The 19,812-nt window shown below is 38.2% G+C and overlaps 1 long non-coding RNA gene across 1 annotated transcript in view; it reads left to right on the plus strand.

The window, feature by feature from the left end:
- The first annotated feature begins 216 nt into the window (after positions 1-216).
- Positions 217-19,812, plus strand: part of LOC101747747 — a 55,622-nt gene continuing 36,026 nt past the window's right edge. The window contains exons 1-2 of the long non-coding RNA XR_005842514.2: positions 217-336; positions 4,545-4,580. This is a non-coding gene — a long non-coding RNA (uncharacterized LOC101747747). The remainder of the gene's footprint in view (positions 337-4,544; positions 4,581-19,812) is intronic.

The raw sequence follows: 19,812 nt of genomic DNA on the forward strand, positions 1-19,812 counted from the left end.
ATAGAAATTGAATCATGACAGTGATCATCTTGTTAGCAGAACTGCAAGTGAAAGCTTTTGTTCCTCTGCATTGTCGTGGTTTTGTAATTTTTGTTGTTGGTGTTCTACATCACAGCATCATGTAAAGCAGTGGGAATTAAAGAGTTAATGTTCTGGTTCCGTGGACTGCCTTTTTTGGGCATTTTGGTTCTTAGAGGGGAGGGGAGGAGCGGCCTTGGTGCCCCTAGGCGGAAAAGTGGAGCTCCTGGAAGGACGCTGGCCTCTCTTGCTGGCTCTCCTTTGGTCCACAGCGGAGAAGCACATGGCCCCTGTTTGCTTTTGCCTGCAGTCTACAGAGTAAGATCTTGGTTTTGGATGCTCTATCTCTCATTTTGTTTGATTTGTTGGTCTCAGTTCCAATTGTATTGTGTTGTATTGTATTATCTTGCATTCCGAGATCATTGTGAGTACCCTGCATTATTAGTCACAGAGCCCGGCCGGACCAGCTGTAAACTGTTAACATTTTCTTTTCTCTCCTTTTATATATTTTTATTATTATTATTATTTTTCAAAAAAAAAGGCTGTGCCCTGCTGTGCCCTATCATGGACAAAAATCTAGAGATAAGTCTGTGACATCACTTTACTTAAATACATTTTAAAAGATAAAGGTTATTCTTTTTAACTTTAAGCTTTTTAATTGAAAACACATAACAATTACAAGGAAATTATGTTAGTAGAAAGAGGTAATAATCTGAATCAGGAATGGAGACTCTTTTCAAGTACTTAGTTCTGAAATTAGGAGATATTAATATAGTCAGATTGTTTCCATGAAAAGATCTGTTGAGGATTCCTACCTTTTTTCTTTCTCAAAAAAGTTACATTTTTTTTTACTCTCAGGCAGCTTCTTTGGCAGCCTGACACTTGAAACTTTATCTCTCTTATAAGGAGAGACTGAGAGACCTGGGACTGATCAGCTTGGAAAAGACTGAAATAGAATCTTAGCTTATAAATATTTAATGGACAGATGTCAAAAGTGGATAGGGCCAGACTCATTTTGGTGGCATCCAGTGACAGGAGAGTGGTCAAAGGGCACAAACAGGAATACAAGAAGTTCATTATGAACATGAAAAAAAAATATATCTAGTTTGAGGACTACTGAGCACTGGAATAGGCTGCCCTGAGAAGCTGTGATCTTCTCTGGAGATAGAACCTTCTGTAGTGGGTCCTTCTTTAGCAGGGGAGTGAAGTAGGTAATCTCAAGAGGTCCCTTCCAACCCCTATGATTCTGTGATTCTAAGTTTCAGATAAAAATCCAATTGTATAAAGAGATAAATAAGCACGATGTTTACGTACAATTCTTATGATATGTGCCTGTCAGAGGAAGTCAGGAGCAAAAAGTTGCACAGCAGATCAACTGATTTGGAAGATAGTTGTGGAATTGGATGTATTTCCTAAACAATTCAGTCTGTAATAACTGAAGGAATTAGTGAATAAGATGTTCCTGAAATGGTAAATCTAGTAATTTAAAAGAAAGAAAAATGAGAAGAATATTGAGTACTATTGCCAACAGAACTATTGTTAGGTCCAGGTTCTTCTTGATTATTGCTTCCATTAACTTCATCAGAATACAAAATTTGCCCCTGAACTGATTTTAATGTATATGCAAAACTGCCAGGATATCCCTGGATGTTTCCCATTAATTTCTTTTCTGATGTTACCAGTTAATTGAAAACAAATAAATGTACACGGTGAAGACCATCTGCCACTCAGAAAACTCCAAACTCATCAATAATACCAGTAGTTTGTGACAGCTTAAAATACTTTGAGAAGAATCACTGAAAGGTTGTACGTGTGATTCTTTAGCAATGGAGATCCCATTCCAGGAAACACTGCTTTTGATACTATTTGGTATACAATACAAATGTATTTAATAACTTAATTGATATTGCAGGAAATTGGATGTATATTTCATTTAGTTATGCTTAACAACAGTGTAAGATTTATCGATAATGTGAGTTAGATCATAGAATTAAATTTTTAATAGTCTGCAACCATTAACCAATTCAGAGATTAATAGGTTGATTTAGTTAAAATAATAATAATAAATGGTTAAACAGTGACTTGATTACAAATTTGTAGGTGACAGTATTCATGCTAACAAAATATCTCATACCAATGTACATACACAAAGCATTTACTCACATATGCACATATAAACATAAATAACCAGAAATATATGCATCCAGTAAAATACCTCAATGGATGTGAATCAAATATGCATAATTGAAGCACGTGTACAACTACAGAGGTGGACAGATGTAGCATAAGTTAGCCTTTAGTTAAAAATTCCCTCTATTCAAGTTTACAGCAAGTATTTACATGTCTGCATTCCTCAATGGGCTATATGGAGGCTGACTCAACTGGCTTGAGTGGGTTCACTTTTACCCTGGCCTCTGTCAGTAGATGGCTTCAGGGGTTTGCTCCTGAGAAGTATCTCAAATCAGGGCAGATGTTGACCACAGCCTGCTGCGACCCAGGAGAGCTCAAAGGGTCTCTCTTAAGACTGCTGCCTGCAGAGCCTGACTTTGGTCATGTACTTTTCTGTACTTGCCCCCCTGAAATTTGCTGGTCTTGCATATTACTGCCTGGAGTCTGTCAGTCCCATAAATTCCAAACAACCCGCCATGGGGTTATCAGCTCCAGGCAAATGTACAAGGTTGTTAGGAGATTATTTACGCCACAATTATTCCCACACAACAGCGTGAGAAGGAGTAAGATGTGTTAATGGGGTGCCTTAAAGTTCTGATCCATCACCCCTGTGAGAGAAGACAGGAAAGTTGCACCACCAAATAACTTCATAGAATTTTTTATTTAAGTATTTTATCTTTTCTTATTAATAGCTCTATTAGCAAAATGAGTATGAGATTCCTTATATATACATTCTACTCATTTCTTTAATAGTGACAGAAATATACGCATGAAGAACATTTTCAATTAGGAAAACATATTTCACTTTATCTGAGGAAATGCCATGAAATTTTTCATAAACTGAGATTAATGTGAGCCTATTCTTTTGCTCTTTGAAATTTGGATATGATCCTTTCTGGACAATTATTATTATATTATTTTATTTATTCTTAATTTATCTGAATAATCTCTAAACACTTTCAGCATCATCGTTAACATCATCATCGTATGCAATTTTTAGCAATCTAATTCAGAGAAAAGTTTTAACAGACATCAGACAGCATTCAACTCAAATAGAAACACAGTCTAGAAATGTTTAGAGTAAATTCTCATCACACTTTTATTCAGATTAGAGCAAAAAACAAAGGATAGAGATTTATATTCACCACATGGACAAATGTAAATTTGTAGTACTTTTTTCATAGCAAAAAGAATAACTTTGAGGAAAAATGACACACAGAATCAAACATCATAACATTAACCTTTTTCATGTATTTGTTAGTTTAGCAACCTAAAATAATGATAAATAAATAAATAAATAAATATTTATATGTAAAATAAAAGCAGTATAGTGTGTTACATTTTGCCTTTGGGAGGAAATAACATATGCCAAGCTGTGGAAAATGTTCTTCTAGCAGCAACATCTAGCTATTTAACATCTTCCTAGGGGAGGAGTGCTGGCAGACTCCAAATCATCCCTAGGGCTGTCATATGTTACACAAACTTACAAACTGGATAATGTTTTTAGATATTATAGGCATGATTATGATTCTGTTTCTATTGGGTTTTTTTGTTTGTTTTTTTGTTTTTCTGTATACATGTCTACTATTTGTAATGGAATTTCCACTCATTTTCTACTGTGCACAGGAAAAGAGATTCAGGCCTTGTTTGTTCTGTTTTCTTTTGTTTAGTTGCCTTTTTACTTTAACCTAGATAAGTATGCATATTTCAATATATTTGAAATCTGACTTTACAATTTATTTGAATGTTTTACATTTCTTATGTTAACTCTTTAATATTTTCTCCCATTCATATCAGTTAATGAAGAATCTGAAATATGTTATTTTTATATCCACATTAACTTTTCAACCGTTTATTTTGGAAAAGGTACTTGGAACAATGAAAAGCTTCATGTGTTCAGAAGAGCTTAATTTTTTTTCACAGCAGATGATTGTACAGTATCTTATTTTTTCCTAGTTGAATGCATTTGAAAAGCCAAGAAATAGTAGTGTATCCCACCTCCTTGTTTTCTTTTTAGCCCTATATATAGTGTCAATGAATTATATTTTTAGCACTTTCACCTGTTAAAAAAAAAAATCATAATAAACTATTATACTGTATCTGAAAATAGTATAATGGTCTACTTTGATTGATTAAGCCGAAGATACTTCTTTCATATTCTGTGAAAAATGAAGAGATGACCAGTCAGATGCAACATCTTTCTTTGCTCCAGTGCAAGAATATTGTACACTCAAATTTCAGTTTTCAGGTTGTCCTAACCTTCATGAGACTCACATGGCCCACAAACTTCCACACACATTTTTAAATGGTAACAACGTGAACATTGTTTGTCTTACTGGACTAATTTTATCTTCTAGGCAAACTCTGATAGTGACCAGGTTGTTCTTGCAGAGGTGAGTACCAGAATTTCCAGAGACCTTTAATTACACCTTTTTGTTGTTGTTGTTGTTATTGTTTTATACTACCTTATGTTCTCCCATCTGTTTCTCTCTAAAAGCAGGTTTACCACTTAGTGTCTGTATACTTCACCAATACTAATTCCTCTGCTCTCTAGCTTCCTGTTTGTTGAATACTCTACCACAGAGATTTTGTACAAATCTGAACCCTTTGAATCATAAGGAGACATCAGTGAAGTTTTAAAATAATGTATACCTGTAAAATAGTTTATACCTATAAATTAATAAGTTACTTTGTTATTTGCTCTTGTGGAATGAATCAGCTGTGCATATACTTTATACTTTTTTTTTTTTCTTTCTTTCTTTCTTTTTTTTTTTTTCTGGGAAACAAGTACTGATGATTTACTAGTAAACTAATCATGACTTCAGTTTTAACCAAAGAAATCTCTTCTGCTGCTCATCCTCCCCATGCAGGAGAATTCAATTAGTCTCAGGTAGTACAGCTGGGTTCTGAAGCCCAAACTCCAACCTAAGATCTGCTGCCAAATAACCATAATAATCAAAGGTACTTAAAACAGCAATCTGCAAGCCAGCATGGTGGCTCTGAAGATTATTACTCCAGTCTGTTAGACAATCTGTTCATGAAGTCTTTGGTTTAAGCCCTGGCATCACTCATTTGTCTACACTTTGCTCTTGATTCTAAGCCACGAGTTTCTGCTCCAGAGAGGAATGGGAAAGAGATGAAAAGGGAATTTTATAAATGTTTTAATTAAATAGAAGAAAAAAAAAATCAGAGAATTTCATCAATATTATGTACTTCAAAAAGAACCCTCCCACTACTAACAACGAAAAAAACAACATAATTTAATAACTTCATTGAAAAAACATCTCTTTGTTTGATTTGTTTGATATGTTTCATTTTGTTTTTCCCAAGTGAGAAATAAAGGTTGTCTAACTTAAACTTTGATACTCACATCAGACTCAAGAGGGTTAAGTTGCCTTTTTTGTTGTTGGTTTTGTTCATTACGGGTTTGTTGCTGTTATTTTTGTTTTCAAAAGATACTCAGTTAAAATCTGTAGCTGGAAAAATTCCCCAGGATGGAAAACATACATTTTCTATTTGTACCAGTAAGTCACAATGCCCCTTTCAAGCTGTTACTACTAGGAGACATTTCTCTAAGGTGATGTTTTGAATATACTAGGTTTTGCAGTCTCTCGCTAAACAGGAGCTAGAAGTCTGGAAGGATTTACTTAGAAAGTTATTTACTCTGTGTGTGGCTAGTATATATGTGTATTCACATTAGTATATGTACAGCATACACGCCAAATGTAGGCACATATACATACATTTGCATATATGTACACATATATATATGTTTATGTATGTATATTTACACACATGCATACTGTGTCTCTCTGTATATCATGTACAGAATCAGAGAACCACTAAGGTTGGAAAAGTCCTCCACAGTCATCCAGTCTAACTGCTCACCTACCACCAGTATTTCCCCACAAAATCATGTTCCTCAATACCACATCTGAAAGTTTCTTGAACACCTCCAGGGATGGTGATACAAAGAAGAAGAGTTTCCAAACATCCAACCTAAATCTCCTCTGGAGCAATTTGAGGCCATTCCCACTAGTCCTATTGTTTGTTACACAGGAAAAGAGGCCAACCCCACCTCAACACAACCTTTCAGGATCTTTCAGGTAGCTTTAGAGAGCAATAAGGTCATCCTTGAGCCTCCTCCAGACTAAACAATCCTAATTCCCTCTCAGCCACTCCTCATAAGACTTGTACTCCAGACCCCTTACCAGCTTCATTGCCCTTCTCTGAACAGGGCCACTATGTCTTTTTTCTAGTGAGGGGCCGAAAACTGAATGCAGTACTCAAGGTGCCACTTCACCAGGGCTGAGTAGAGGGGCGATCACTTTCCTGCTGCTGCTGGCAGCATTGTTTCTGATACAAGCCAGGATGCCATTGGCCTTCTTGGCCACCTGGGCATGCTGCTGGCTCACATTCAGCTGAATATTGACCATCACTCCCAGCTCCATTTCTTCTACATAGTCTTCTGGTCACTCTGCCCCAAGCCTGTTGCATTGCCTGAGGTTGCTGTGGCCAAAGTGCTGTGGCCAAAGGATCCAACACTTGGTCTTCTTGAACTTATCCCATAGGCCTCAGCCCAGCAATCCAGCCTTCCAGATTCCTCTGTAGGCTTCCTACCCCCCAGGCAGATCGATACTTCCTCCCATATTGGTATCATCTGCAAACTTAGTGAGGGTGCACTCAATGCCTTCATTGAGGTCTTCAGCAAATATATTGATCAGGACACACCCCTAATACTGACGCCTGGTGAACATTACTCATGACTGGTTGCCAGTTGGATTTAACTCCATTCAGCATCACTATCTGGGCCCGGCCATCCAACCAGTTCTTTACCCAGCAAAGAGTGTACCTGTCCAAGCCACAAGCTGCCAGCTTCTCCAGGAGAATACTGTAGGAGACAGTGTTGAAGGCTTTGCTGAAATCTTGGTAGACTACATGAAAAACTTCTTCCTCATCCACCAGGCAGATCATTTGAACATAGAAGAAGATCAGTTTGGTCAAGCAGGACTTGTCATTCGCGAACCCATGCTGGCTGGGTCTGATCCCTTGGTTGTCCTGCACATACTCTGTGATCTCTCTCAAGATTATCTGTTCCATAACTTTTCCTGGCGCCAAGCTCAGGGTGACAGGCCTGTAGTTCCTTGGATCCTCCTTACGACCCTTCTTGTAGATGGGAGTGACGCTGGCAGTCCTCCAGTTCCCTGGAACCTCTCCAGCTGACCAGGAATGCTGATAGATGGTAAAAAGCAATTGAGCAATAACCTTTACTAGCTTCCTCAGCACCCTCGTGTGATTCACATCCAGCCAATGGACCTATGACAGTTCAGGTCACAAGTATGCTGCATATAGATAAAATATATGTATAAATATATGTCCCACATATAGATAGAAATACTCAGCTTCACCACAAAATTAACCCTGTAGACAACATGGCCATGAGCTCTGAGATATAGAACAAGTCCTGAACTCTTGAACTTAGCATTTGGACTGTAAATTCAAGTTTCCTGTTTGTTTTGCATTTCCAGTATTTAGCAATCTTCGTCAGAAATAGAAGAAATGTTATCTTTGTTCATATCTGCCATTATCCATTATTATCTGCTTCCTTTTCTTTTTGCATAACCTATGCCAAGGGAAGCACAGGAAAAAGAAAACTTATATCTTGTGGAGAAAAGGAACCAATCAAGAAAACCAAGTCAATCCCTGTAAAGAGTAAAAGAATGTTCTAATCTGCATGTGTTGCCAAGAATTGTTTGTGATACCTTTCAGTGAGGAAGGATAAGGCCCTCTTGAAATTAAAACTCACAAAGGAGTTAAAGGATAACAAGAAAGGTTTTTTTCTGTTTTTGTTTGTTTGTTTGTTTATTCCTTTTTAAGTAAGGGAAAATATGGGTCATCTACTAAATGAGGTGGGTGCCCTGGTAACAGGGAACACTCACAAGGTTGAGATTTGAATGCTTTCTTTGCTTCACTGTTTAATGCTAAGACTAGCCATCAGGAATCCAAGACCCTGGAAGTAAGAGAAAGAATCTGGGAGTGGAGGACTTCTTGTTTACCAAGGAGGATCTAGTCAGAGAGAGTCAAGACAAAATTAATGTAAATAAATCCATGGGCCCCAGTGAGATGAACCCATGTGTGCTGAGGGAGCTGGGAGAGGTGATTACTGAACCGCTCTCTGTCACCTTTGAAAGGTCTTAGTTGACAGAAGAAGTGTCTGAAGACTGGAGGATAGCCAGTGTCATTCTAGTCTTTGAAAAGGACAATAAGGAGGATCCATGATATTACAGACCAGTCAGCTTCAGCTCCAGTCCTGGGAAGGTGATGGAACAATTTATTCTGGATGTCATCTTCAGGCAAGCGGAAGAAAAGAAGGTTATAAGGAGTAGTCAGTGTGGATTCACCAAGGGGAAATCATGCTCTACCAATCTGGTAGCCTCCTATAATGTCGTGTCTGGCTGAGTAGATGAGAGGAGAGCAGGGAATGTTGTGTACTTTGACTTCAGCAAGGCTTTTGACACTGTCTCCTACAAGACCATTGTAATGAAGCTTTCAGAGTGTGGGATAGATGAGTGGATAATGAGGTGGACTGAGAACTGGCTGACTGGCAGAGTTCAGAGTGTTGTGTTCAGTGGCGCAGTGTATGGTTGGAGGCCTGTAACAAGCTGTGTTCCCCAGGGGTCACTGCTAGGTCCAGACTTGTTCAGCATCTTCATCAGTGACCTGGATGAGTGGACAGTGTGCAACCTCAGCAAGTTTGCTGATGGTAGAAAGCTGGGCAGAGCATCTGACACACAAGAAAGCTATGCTGCTGTTCAACAAGGTCTGGACAGACTGGAGAGTAGGGGGAAGAGGAACCTGATGTGGTTCAACAAGAGCAAGCATAGGATCCTGCACCTGGGGAGGAAGAACTGCATGCATCAGTACAGGTTAGGGGATGACCTGCTGGAGAGGAGCTGTGCAGAGAAGTACTCAGTGTTTCTCATGGGCAACAGGTTGACCATGAGCCAGTAGTGTGCCCTTGTGATCAAGAAGGCCAATGGTATTCTGGGGTGCATTAAAAAGAGAATGGCCAGAAGGCTGAGGGAGGTGCTCCTCCCCTCTCTACTCTGTCCTAGTAAGGCGACATTTAGGTTACTGTGTCCAGTTCTGGGCTCCCCAGTGCAAGAAAGACAGGGATCTCCTTGAAGGAGTTCAAGACATGGCCACAGAGATGATTAAGGCCCTGGAGCATGAGTTCATCCTGGGGAAAAGAAGACTGAAGGAGGATCTGATTAACGTTTATAGATATCTGAAGGGAGGAGGGAGGCAAATGGATGAGTCCAGGCTCTTCTCCGCAGTGTGTAGCTTATAGGACAAGGAATAATGGCCTGAAACTTGAACGTAGGAAGTTCCACACAAACATGTGGAAGGATTGCTTTACAGTAAGGCTGACGGATCTCTGGAACAGGTTGCCCAGAGAAACCGTAGTCTTCGTCTATGAAGATATTGAAGATCTGTCTGGACACTTTCCTAAATGACCTATTGTAGGGTACCTGCTTTAGCAGGGGGATTGGATTCGATGATCTCTTGAGCTTCCTTCCAAATCCTGCAGTTCTGTGATTCTGTGATCTTAGCTACTCATTTGAATGGAAATCCTCATCATATTTCAGACACTCTCATGACAGCAACATGAAGTGTTAAGCTTATTTGTTCTCCGGAAAGACTTTTCTTAATAATCTAAACAATGAAGTAATGCCATTTTCAAATTCTTTTCTGAATTCAAAACACTTACAATAGTCAACAAAAGAATGTTCCTGATATATCAACATCAGATAGATTGCATGAATGAAGGTTTCTGAGAATTCTAGGACCTTTATGGTAGATAAATGTATCATCTTTTTACATCATCAAACACAGAGTAGCTAGCGTATTTCCCTATAATCTTCAACTTCTAATACTCATTCACACAGCTTTCTGGAAGGCATGCAATGCATAGAGGAATTGAATTTAATTTCAGGAGTTGTGCTGCACCTACACAGCACTGAAAATGTTGTAGATGGGTCATCAAAAACTTAATTGTATATTCCAGGTCAAAGTGGGGCGGTGATATCCTATCAAACAGATTTTCCTTGTTAAACAGACTGTTAATTTCATCTCTCGTTTTTTACCATCCTATCACTACAGTACCACAAAATTAACTAACTGTTCTAATTGTCCTAAATGTCCTAATTTTCTGACATCTTATCTTTCTCCTTGTCCATGAATACTTTGTGACCTAACAGGGACCAGAATAATTTTCACAGCATCAATTACTATGTCTACTCCAGTGAATTTCAGTGTCTACCTGCGGAAGTGAGACCAACTGGTAAAGAGCAACCCTTGTCCGTATCTTTAAGTTATGTTATTTTCCAAACCAGAATGACCAAATCCAAACTGTGCTTTGTGAGCACTCCTTGGTTTATTTTAAATCAAACCTTGCCTAAGAGTTGCCTGGCAAACTGACTGTTGTCCTGGACCACAAAGAACCATTCTAGCAGTTGAGTAGTATATTGAATTCATTTTCTATGCCCAAGATCAGCCTCTGGCAATTTGTCAGTACTGCTTAGCAATATACTTAGCAAGAGAGTCTTAAATATTCCTTATTCATATAGAGTAGATTTACGATGGAAGATAGCTAAGCCTTTCTGGACTCCTTTAGAATAAGTTTTGTTAACTGACAAGGAAGAACTTCATGGCTAAATTTGGTAAAGTGCCATTGCCATGTTAACTCAAAACTACTTCTCTTGTAATCCCTCTAACAAGCTACTAAAAAGATCCATGGTTTCAAAATTGGAGAAAATTTTTCCAGATCCTTGTGTACCATATGTGCCAATTCCCTGTTTCATATCGATAGCATTCTTATTCTGAAACAGGTGACAATTGTATGAAGAATTTAAGATTCTCCAAAAAAAGGTCAAGAGAACCACTGTGATAATGTGGCTATGCAGATCCTTAGGTCCAAACCAGGCCAGTACTTTGTCTACTTGGAATGTATGGTACATGTCAACGTTTTGAACACAGAATTTCCTGCTATGAATCAGCTGTAAACTTTTGGCTCAAAAATTGCAATAGTTAGTCCTAACTCATTACGAGCAGTTTCTAAGATTGTGGTCGTTCTGTCATTCTGTACTTTTAAGGAATTTTCAAAACTAATCTTTCATGTTATGTTTCTTATGCTATCTAAAAGCACTTAGAGGTTGATAAACTGACTGCAGTTCCTTGACGTAACATTGTTTGTCTTCAATTACGGTCCCACCCTGTTCCCTGGTTTGATTGGCTCAGTGAGAAGACAGTGACTATCATTTACTTTACTGACACAGATCAGGTGCACCAGAACAATCTACTAAATGTATTTTATTTATGGAATGTATTCTGAGTGAGCTGTTGCACATATGATCTGTAATCACATGCAGTCTAAGCGAACAATGTATTAGCCTATGACTAATCAGTGTTCTAGAGAAGGTGGAGAAGAAAGGATAATTAGGGTAGGTAAGGGTAAATTAGTTTGGTTAAGGTTATACAAATTCTGGGGAAGGTAAATTAGAGTAGGAAATGTTAAATGACCTGTCTTGTTAATACATCTGTTATGGATTGGGATCCTAGGCGAAGGGCACTTGAGGGTCTTGGAAGCCGAGGGGTCTCAGGCCACTTGAGGGGAGGTCCAAAAGCTCTCCTCCAGTGTCCTGTCTTTTCCTTGACAACTTCTGGTCATAGCTCAGGCCTTTGACATGAGTACTAGGCCATAATCTGCTAGCATGGACAATTTCACTGTAACTAGAGAAACAAAGCAAATCAAAGCCATTTTCCTTTCCAGTCAGTTGCAACCAGGCATCTGTCCTTTTTAATTTATTTTTCTTAGTAGGTATCTTTGAGAAACAAGTCTCAAAGAGGCTAGTTTGCCATTAAAAAATTAAAATATCTATTAGATAAAAACTGTGGATACAATAACATATATTGATACTACAGATATTTAATAACTAAACACTGCTAAGAAAATGGAAGAAAACAGAACATTGAGAATCTAAATACACTGATTAAAACCAAAATAAAACAATAACAAAAACATATATCCACTATCCACAGTGACTGTCCATGATTGTGAAAGATACATTATGTGCTCTTAAAAATGGAACTCATTTGGAATTTGGACTGAACAATAGAAAGCTGGAAAAGTCCAAGTTCAGTAAAAGCTCTGAAAAGTCCCAAGATGTTAGGAAGCAGATGTAAGCTAAAAATAAAACTAGTTTGAATTAAGACAGATACATGGTTTATGGCACTGCAGAAAACAGGCAGTTGTTCTGTTTGCCCTACAGCAACCTTCTCTTAATGACAGTGGATACCTGCCAGTCTCTAATTATCCTTACACCAATAACCTTAAATTGCTGCTTCCTTCAACCTAATGTCTTATTTTTAGCTCAAAGGCTACTTCAAGTGGACTATCTTATCAGAATGACATAAATCTGATAATATAATATGCACCAACATTTCAGTGGCCTAGGGGGCTCCTGATCCACTAGGGAGAGCCTTTTCTTTGTAAAGTGTAAGTAATCCATTTCATTACGACTTTTCATGCTTCATTACACAGAGATAGGTGTTCTGGCATAGTTTAGTTTTTATGTTTCTGTTATTGTCTAAAGCCAAAGGAAATAAGACTGATAAGAAGTAAATTACACACACACACACACAAAAACCCAAACCAAACCAACCAACCAAACAAACAAAAAATAACAGAAGAGACTATTTGTATATGTGCATGTTCATGTGAACTGAAGAAAAGAATTAAACAAGTATAAAGTCATTATATGTTACTTATGTATCAGATGTACATATTTGTTTCAGATGCTAAAGCAAGATAACTGTTTGTCATCTGTTCAGATAATATATAAACACATTATATACAGATATAGAAAAGAATACTGATGGTGCTGAGTAACTTAAACAGTCATAGCAAGTGAAACAAGTTATTCTAGAAATATAACTGTAATCTGCAATAATCATTTTTGAATTCAAAGTTGAGCAAATATTTTTCAGAGAGAAAGGCTGAGAAAGCACTGTCACCTTGCTCAGCACAGTCAGCTTAGTATCAGTGGGAAAAAAAAATGAAAGTCACAGAGGCTCTGTCAGATAGAAGAAATATTTTACTTTTTTAATTTATTGTAGTGCTATTAGTAACCTCCTTCTGTTTAAATCTGTGTAATATCTGAGTTGTGATCCAGTTAAATGATTTCATGGGTTTGATGAGTCTCCCCAGATATCTGGTTCACCAAAGATATATCAAGAAACTTGAATCTTGATTTAACAGTGTATTTTTAATTTAGGAATTGACGTGATTTTCTCTGGATTGTATATTAATTATGAAGAATATGTTCTGAAGATTAGCTTTTGTGAGAGTGGTACTTTACTGTGGTTGATAAAAATATGACAGGTTCTGTTTCTAGAATGCCTATTTTAAAGTTGAAAATATTACAAATGTTCTCTGTGATGTGTACTAGCTTCCAGAGCAAATACATGTATTACAGATAATATTTTTGTACAACATTATGCTTGGCAGATATATTGTTTTAAGTGGTACAGATATAACAGAGTAAAATAACCTAGTAGCTAATACTTACCTAACTAAGAGCAAATACATGTATTACAAATGATGTTTTGTACAACACTTTGTTTGGCAGATGTATTACTTGAAGTGGTACAGATATAACAGAGTAAAATAACCTAGTAGCTGATACTTAACTAACTGATGCAGGTAGATATACAGATAGGATGAAGAATTTAGTTCAGATTTGTTTTTAATTGAACATATTATATAAAATATATTATAGAATTTTGGGGAGGTTAGTACAGGGCTGAAAATGCAATACTCCTAAAAATATAAAATCATCACACTTGAAATTATTTTTATGAGATAATATCTGCTGTGATAAGTGAAATGAGGAATTTTCAGCACACAAATCATACAATAATACCACTTATTAAAAACGTCTATAATTCAACACCATCTGGACAGAATTTGGGGGCTGAAAACTCTTCCTTTACTAGTAAATATAGAAAACATATTGTCTGATTGGTAAAGTCTGATTAACTCTTACATACCACTAGATTGTTAAGAAGAAAAAAATAAAAAGAAAAAAGAAATAGTAGCACCACAGTGCACCTGCATTTGTTTTTCTTCTATATTTTTCTCACAAGAAGATATTTTCTCCCAGATAATACAGGCACAGGAAACCACCACTCTATGCTAATACTCAATTTCCATGGTATAAGGATATTACATATAGCAAGATATTGTGTTGATGCATTTGACAACAAACAGCTATGATATTCGTGACAGTACACACAGTTAAATCACTGTTCACCAATAAGAACATCCTTGCAAGTGACAGAAATGGAAATAGGATTTTTTTGTGTTGGTCCACCTGGAACTAAAAAAAACCTCGTAATTACTTTAGTTATGTTCTTTAAATAGAGTTGGTATTAGCATTTCCAATCTATCACAGAAGATCCTGCAGAGTCTTGGTACTGTGTTGCAAAGTGCATTTGCAGGAATGTTGTGCAATACATAGCATCTTGTAAAAAAAAAGGCTGTAAAAGTCACAGTGGTTACACTGAAATAATTTATGTTTCTCCTTAGGATCATTTGATAGAGAAACAACAGTCCTAGGCAGAGATAGCTAGGCTTCACTTCCTCATCTACAAACAGGTAGTATGTTAAAGCTAAATCTCTTCATTCATGACTTCCTATTCATGAAGGAAGTTTGGCTTTGTTGTTACTTCCTTTTGAGAGACCATTAAATGCAATATATATATATATTAAAAAAAACCTAAGATGTGAGGCACAGTTTTGTGTCTTACCTTTTTCTTCATTCTTTGAATGGCTAATGTTTTCATAAATCAAATGTGTAACTTCTGTAGCATAACAGTGTCCTGTTTAGAATGTACATATTTGTTATTTGCATTGCATTACTCTTTCTTAGTTGTCAATCTTGGTATTACATAATGTTCACTTACTAAGCCAATGAGTCACATAAAGAACAACAGAAAAAAAGTACTTTTCTTGTAAGGCTAATTTGCAACAGATGTGCTTGTATATGCTGTTTTGAACCACATGAATCACTGAGCTTAGATGTCAAAGAGTAAATGCTGTGTGTATTATTGACTGCTATGGTAGGACATTGCTGATTACATTATAAAGTGTGATGTGAATATGGAGTTCAAATATCCCAAAGATTTTCACTAAAACTTTTCACTAGAACTAGAACCCTTTCTAAAGTGACTTTCTTGACCTAAATAGCTTTCATAAATAAAGCAACTTACATTATTATTTAAAAAATAAAAGGTAAAAAAAAATATATAGTTCCAAGCTAAAAGTGAATGAACAGTGACACCCAGTGGACAGGTAAATATGCTATAAATTGCACTAATACTCCTTGAGGAGTGTGTTGTGACTTGCTAGTTAAAAAATTAGGTTCTCAGTGTAGTAAATCACCATTATCTCAAGGCCAACCTGCTCCTCATTTTGGAAACACGGTATTAATTAGAACTAAGCCCATTGTGTTGTATGGTCAGCACTTGTTTATTGCTATCATTTACTTTTGCTGACATCCCAAAAGATAGCAGTATCAACAGACTCTAACGGTCTATATTAGAAATTACAAAACAGAGTCCAAAATACAAGAGTGCTCTTATACATAAGTTCTTAGAAAATAAAGCCAATTTGGTACAAGGAAAATACTAGGGTTAACAAAAGAGTTTCTACTACCTTTTCTTCAACAGTAATTTCTGTATATCTGCCCAAAGCAATGGGATTCAAATATCATAGAATCATAGAATTACTCAGGTTGGAAAAGACCTTAAAGATCATCAAGTCCAACCACAGCCTAACCATACTACCCTGACTCTTAACACACCTTTGCTAAATCATGTCCCTGAGCACCACATCCAGACGGTTTTTAAACACCTCCAGGGATGGTCATTCAACCACCTCCCTGAGGAGCCTATTCCAGTGCTTAACAAACCTCTCTGTAAAGAAGTGTTTCCTCATATCCAACCTAAACCTCCTCTGGCGCAACTTGAGGCCATTTCCCCTCATCCTGTCACCAGTCACCAGTGAGAAGAGCCCAGCCCTGCTCTCTCTGTAAGCACCTTTCAGGTATTGGAAGAGAGCAATAAGGTCTACCCTCAGCCTCCTTTTCCCCAGACTGAACAGCCTCAGTTACTTCAGTTGCTCCTTGTAGGGCATATTCTCTAATCCCTTCACCAGCCTTGCTGCCCTTCTTTGGACCTGCTCCAGCACCTCAGTGTCCTTTCTGTACTGAGGTGCCCAAAACTGAATGCAGTACTCAAGGTGAGGCCTCACCAGTGCTGATTACAGGGGCAGGACTACTTCCTTAGTCCCGCTCACCGCACCATTCCTGATACAAGCCAGGATGCCACTGGCCTTCTTGACCACCTGAGCACACTGCTGGCTCATATTCAGCTGACTGTCCATCAGGACACCAGGGTCCCTTTCCATCAGGCAGCTTTCCAGCCACTCCTCCCCAAGCCTGTAAGGTTGCCTGGGGTTGTGACCAAATGCTGGACCCGGCACTTGGCCCTGTTCAAACTCATACAGTTTACTTTGATCCAGTCTATCCAGGTCCCTCTGTAGTGCCTTTCTCCCCTCTGGCAGGTCGACACTCCCTCCCAACTTAGTGTCTTCTGCAAACTTACTGAGGGTGCACTCAATCTCCTCATCAAGATTGTTAATGAAAGATGTTAAATAGAAGTGGTCCCAGTACCAAGCCCTGGGGGACACCACTTGTGACTGCCTACCAACTGGATGTAAATCCATTGACCTCAACTAGTTGGACAGACTAGTGGCTATCCAACCAGTGTTTCAACCACCGGAGTGTATGCCCATCCAAACCATGGGCATCCAGGTTTTCCACAAAAATGTTGTAGGGGACAGTGTGAAAGGCTTTACTGAAGTCCAGGTAGGCCACATCAACAGCCTTACCTTCATCCACTAAGCCCCTTGTCACCTTGTCATAGAACAAAATCAGGTTTGTCAAACAGGATCTACCATTCGTAACCCCATGCTGACTGGGCCTGATCCCCTCGCTGACCCTTAATTGATTCATGATAGCTCCTGAGACTATCCGTTCCATAACCTTCTCTGACACTCAGGTGAGACTTACAGGTCTGTAGCTACCAGGATCATCTTTATGGCCTTTTTTGAAGATTGGCATCACATTTACTGGTTATCAGTCCTACAGGACATTTCTGGTTAGCCAGGACTGCTGAAGAATGATGGAGAGTGGCTTGGCAACCACATCCGCCAACTCTCTCAGCACTCTAGGGTGCAATCTGTTTGGCCCCTCAGACTTGTGAGTGTCCAGCTTTTGGAACAGGTCCAAAACCATGTCATCCTGAAGTATGCAGGGCCTATTCTGTTCCCCATCTGTATCTACCAGCAAAAGGGGCTATTTGGCCAGGGAGTAGCAAGTTTTACTATTAAAGACTGAGACAAATAAGGCATTAAGCACCTCAGCCTTATCCTGACCCTTAGTTACCATGTTGCCCTCTACATCCAACAAGGGATGGAGATTCTCCCCAGCCCTCCTCTTACTGTTGGTATATTTATAGAAATATTTATTGTTTACCTTATTGGCCAAGTTCAGTTCTAGTTGGCTTTGGCTTTTCTCATTTTCTCCCTGCACAGCTTCACTATGTACTTGTAATTGTTGTAAGTTGCTTGCCTGTTCTTCTGATGACCATAAATTTTCCTTTTGGTCCTGAGTTCCAGCCAAAGGTCTCTGCTCAGCCAGTCTGGCCTCCTTGCCCATTGGCTTGTATTCCATGACTTGGGGTTGGTCAGCTCCTGCACCTTTAGAATACTTCTTTAAAGTATTCCCAGCCTTCCTGGCTCCCATGCCCTCCTGAACTGCCTCCCAAGTGACCCTCTCAACCATGGTCTGAAAGAGACCAAAGTCTGCCCTCTGGAAGTCCAAGGTGGCAGTTCTTCTGACTCCCCTCTGTGGTTCAACAAGGAAGAATCTATCATTTCGTGATCACTCTGTCCCAGACAGCCTCCAACCTTTTCATCCCCCACAAGACCTTCTCTGTTAAGCAACAGCAGGTCCAGGATTTTGCTTGCCCTTGTTGGCTCCTTCACCAGCTGTGTCAGGAAGTTATCTGCCACACACTCTAGGAACCTCTGGGACTGTTCCCTTTCTGCCGCATTATAATTCCAGCAGATGTCTGGGAAGTTGAAATCCCCCATGAGAACAAGGGGTAGAGACCTCAAGACCTTACCCAACTGTCTATAAAGTGTCTTATCCACCTCTTCATCCTGGTTGGATGTGGAAAACTGATGTTTGATCTTGAACAGGATAAAAATAAAAACTTGATGAAAACTTCAATGTACTAAATTCTTAAGAAGTCTCCACAAACATATTTTTTCTGAACTGATTTATGTTCTGATATATGCCTGAGACATGCGCTTATTTCACTCTACAGCTACTGAAGATGGTAGTCTTTTTGAGCAAAATTTTCCAGATATTGCATGTACAGTGTCTGCCCAGCTCTGACATACTGTATAAGCTGGTACCCTGGATGATTAAATATTGTCTTTGGCAAAGGCTGCAATATGAATCTATTTTAATGTGCAGCTGTCAAACATACTGAGTCTTTAGGCAGTGCAACCAGAATCCAAACAAGATTTTATGACAGATATTCCCTAAAGTCAGGAAAAATCATCAAATCTAACATGTTTTGGACACAAATATTTGGTATTAAGTTATTTTTCACTTTTGTGAGTGGATATATATGAAATAAAACGTATATTTTCAAAAGACTTGTGTGTTAGGAAAGTAAGGACGGCACATACCAGTGGAGCAACCCTTTTGCCTTATCATGATTTAAAATATTCATACAAATCTACATTCTGATCACATCTAAGTACTGCAAAAGAAGGGTTATTAATACAGAACTCATCCTCCAGCAGGTCTGCAGAGCATTTACTTTCTTCAAAGACAGATCAAGAACAGAGCATGGTAGTATTAGGAGAGTTGGAAGTGTTTTTTGAGAGGCTGCCATTGCAATTTTTAGTCATTATGCAACAGAAGTGAGTCTCACTCTCAGAAATTAGTGGGACTTAGAGACAGAGCCATTATCCTAACTGTGTGTTTGGGAAAGAAATGATTAAAGGAGATTTGGTATCCTCTTATTAATATTAGAAGTAGGTGTTATTATACCATACAAAAAGAATTTTTCATAGCAACTATCCTCCTGTGCAATTTCACTGAACTGAAACTGCCAGTTTTCTGAAGATCTGCTTTTTATTATGCAGTACTACTAGGCTGACACACTGGTAGATCAAAGTTTGCGATGAAGTCATTGATTTTTAAAGTGGAATAACAGAATGAATATTCAATAGGCAGCTAAAATGAAAAGGGTGAAAGACACAAATTAAAGAAAACAATCAAATTAATTAAATGAAAGATCTTTGTCTAGAAGCCAAAGAACATGACACAAGACAGAAAATCTTTGGAAAAAAATGTCTGTGAGATTGCAGTAGCTATTCCTCAGCAAATTAATTTTCTTTCAGTTTTTCCTCACTTTCGTATC

Source organism: Gallus gallus, chromosome 1, assembly GCF_016699485.2.
Source record: "Gallus gallus isolate bGalGal1 chromosome 1, bGalGal1.mat.broiler.GRCg7b, whole genome shotgun sequence".
NCBI lineage: Eukaryota > Metazoa > Chordata > Aves > Galliformes > Phasianidae > Gallus > Gallus gallus.